Genomic DNA, 3,703 nt, shown 5'->3' with positions numbered 1-3,703 from the left:
ATCCCGGGAATACAGAGGACGGGGACATCTCTCTGGTGGGTTCCTCTTACTGGATCCATCTGTAGGAAACACACACACTGACTGAATACATTGTTTCTATGTGTGTATCAGATGATGGGGGATCTAGGTGGACCCTCCGTACTGCTCTCTCCTCTTACCCGGTGATGTGAGGGGCGGCTGATCCTCCATCATGACGTCCTTGTAGAGATCCCGGTGTCCTTCTATATCCCCCCACTCCTGCATGGAGACATAGACAGAGACATCCTGACACTTTATAGGAACCTGACACACACAATGATACCGTCACCACCCAGACCCATCCCTTGTCTGTTCCTGGATCATGTCCCAGAATTCCCGGCACCGCTCACCTCTCCTGTCAGCAGCTCCATCATCTTCTTGGTGACTTCTAGAATCTTCTCCATGTTGTGTCTCTCGGGTTTAAGGGAGTCACATGGAGGCACTGTGATGGTCACATGATCACCTGACTTGAGAAGAGGAAAACTCTGGATGGAGAAACCAATAGGAATATCATGTTAGAATCCCAGAATCCTCCTCACCTCTCCGGTCAGGTCTGTGTATTGGTAGAGCAATGAGTGACGTCATGTGACTAGTGATGGACGAACTTGCTATTGAAGTCTATAGGAGGTGAATCTTAGAAATAAATTCTCTCCGTTTTCAAGCCTAATGAGCAAGGGAGCTGGGCTCTACTCTGGGGGACATGTACTAATAACAACAATACAGTTCAGTTTGGAGATGACCTCCATTTCATGTGACTATAAGAGTGACATGTATGCCTGTGTTGTAGGCCAGAAATGAAGAGGGAGAGATGAGGCATTGCTGGATTCCAAAATAAATATTACATTGGATGAAGTCTAAGAAGCAGAAATATTACAGAGACACGCTGCACATCATGTAAGCCTTGTTAGTAGGCCGCATTTGAGGTGTGAGGGATGAGGCACTTTTTTATCTCAAATAAACATTTCCTTGGGTTATATCAGAGACAGAAGGCCAAAATATTGTACAGTAAGAAATGGATCGGTGGCAGGAGATGGTAATGGATGGCAGGCCAGCAGTGGTAGCAAGAGATTTAAATTAATGGTAATTCTAAAGAAGTGGCAAAAGATGTTATCAAATGGCAGGCCAGCAGTGGTGGCAGGAGATGGTAATGAATGGCAGGCCATCCGTGGTGGCAGGAGAGGTCTGTGCTTTATTAATAGAGATAGGAGTGATGTCATGTGACCTCCCAGAATCCTCCTCACCTCTCCGGTCAGCAGGTAGATGATCTCCAGGGTGAGGTTTAGTATCCTCTCAGTCATGTGACTCCTCTCCTCCTCCATCTTCACTGATGTGGTCATGTGATCTCTGTAGGCTGATAGGGGAGAATTATCTGGACTGTACTCAGGGTTGTAGGAGGAGAGAGCGAGGAGAGGCAGCCAGGGGAGGGAGTAAGGAGACTGTCTATAGAGGACTACAAATCCCAGCAATACATTATACAGCAATACAAAATAATATGAAGCTACATACTCTGTGTTTTTCCAGGGTGGCGCCCTGATGTCTCCAGGGTCTCTGGTGGGCTGTGCAGGCTCTCAGGTGGGCTATGCCGGCTCCCATGTGGCTGTGTTGTGTCTCAGGTGGGCTATGCGGGCTTTCAGGAGTGCTGTGTGGGCTTTCAGGAGTGCTGTGTGGGCTCTCAGGTGGCTGTTTTGAGTCTCAGGTGGACATGCAGGCTCTCAGGTGGGCTATGCGGGCTCTCAGGTAGCTGTGCAGGATCTCAGGTGGGCTATGCGGGCTCTCAGGTGGGCTATGCAGGATCTCAGGTGGGCTGTGCAGGCTCTCAGGTGGGCTATGCGGGATCTCAGGTGGGCTGTGCAGGCTCTCAGGTGGGCTATGCAGGATCTCAGGTGGGCTGTGCAGGCTCCCAGGTGGCCATGCGGGCTCTCAGGTGGGCTATGTGTGCTCTCAGGTGGCGGTGTTAAGTCTCAGGTGGCTGTGTTGGGTCTTAGGTGGGCTATGCAGGCTTTTGGTTGGGCTATGTGGTGTCTCATCAGGTGTATGGAGGTGGGCAGTGTGAACGAGGACGAGATGTGCAGACTGGTCTACACCTGTTTACATGAGCCCGCGGTTTACATGAAGGTGTAAAAGACGTCACAGTGACTATGGAGGACGGACATGACGGGTATAAATGTTGAAATAATATCTTATTACCTCCTCTGCTGCAAGTTCCTGCAATGTCTCCTTTATACGGCCTCTCATCTGACTTCTCACCCGGAACTTCCTGTCTGTACCTGACATCACTTCCTGCCTGTTCACCATAGAGACTTCCTGTCTCGGTATAGGTGAGGTCACCACCTTGTGGAGCTCATAGGAACTGCAGCCTCGAGAAACGTCTCGTAGTGTGAACACGGCCTTGTCTCCCCCCCTCCTTCCTCATCATAGGGTTGCCACCTGTACGGGATTCACCCGGACAGTCCGGTTTTGAAATCTTGTGTCCGGTTTTCAGGTCAGCTGAGCCCCGGGCACAAGATGTCAGAACTTCAGGCAGATGGGGCAGCCCCCGGGGGTCCTACCGCTGAGGTCCGCACTGTGTTGGAGGCTGGGAGTTGACATGTGCGACCTGCGGAGCTCCTCACAGCAAGTTCTCCCGTTCTGATCGTTGTCTTTCTGTCAGAGAACTGCTTCCTGGTGGAGGTGCAGCAGGGTGAGTGTCTGTGTTCCTTTGTTTGTGCCCTGATCGTTTGTCATCAGCGACAGTATCACCTCCCGGCCCCGGTGGAGCTGGAGGGGGAAGAGTATGTGAATGTGTAGATGCTGCTCTAAAATCTTCACTCCTTATTTGTGTGTAGGTATGTATGTGTGTGTGTTCGTATATATATATATATAAAATGTGTGTGTGTGTGTGTGTATATATAATGTGTTTGTGTGTAAGGGCTTGTGCACACCAATTGCGGTGTGTTCCAACTGCTGGAACGCACCACAATCGCTCACAAAACTCCGCCCTTCTCCTTGGGGGGGGCACATTGCAATCAGACAGGTGGCAAAACATTGCCTGCGCTCGGGTCCAGTATGCTGCATTTTTTTGCGTTCGCACTGGACTGGAATGCAGGCAATGTTTTGCCACCCGTCCAGTCGCACTGCCGGCAGGGGAGCGTGGACGTCAATGCACTGACACGCCCCTAAAAAGAAGGGTGGAGTTTAGTGTGCGGTTGCTGTGCATGGGATTTTACTCCCCATTGACACCCATCATGCCATAACATAAAACCTAAATAATAAAGTAAAACACAACAATGTGGAATAACTATAGGCCGCGGCCCCTTTATTGGGTTTTAATCAATTTAACCAATAAATAGACTTTATCCTTTATTACCAAACAAAACCATTGCTAACCAGTAACAGAGCAGCATGCTTAGTCACCACGACTCAAGCAGCAATACTACCCCATAAAGGTTGACCGCGACAAGGGAAAGTACAGTAAAGGGGAGGCTGGGCTGGAAGCAGGTGAAAAGAGACAAAAGGGAGACTGAAGATAATCCAGAGGTGAGTCCAGCTGGCAGTCCTGAGGTAACTGCTGACCCCGCCCACTGACAGGAGTGACTATAGAGGGGAAAGGTTACACTCATTGGTCAGCTGTTTTCCCGCCAAAAGTCTGTCACCAATCCTGTGCTCAGCTGACTGAAGGTCTGCCCAGCAACTGAGATAAATCTTC

The sequence above is a fragment of the Nanorana parkeri genome, unplaced genomic scaffold, assembly GCF_000935625.1.
Source record: "Nanorana parkeri isolate BGI_ZX_2015 unplaced genomic scaffold, ASM93562v1 scaffold2430, whole genome shotgun sequence".
NCBI lineage: Eukaryota > Metazoa > Chordata > Amphibia > Anura > Dicroglossidae > Nanorana > Nanorana parkeri.
Note: the sequence above shows the minus strand (reverse complement) of the source record.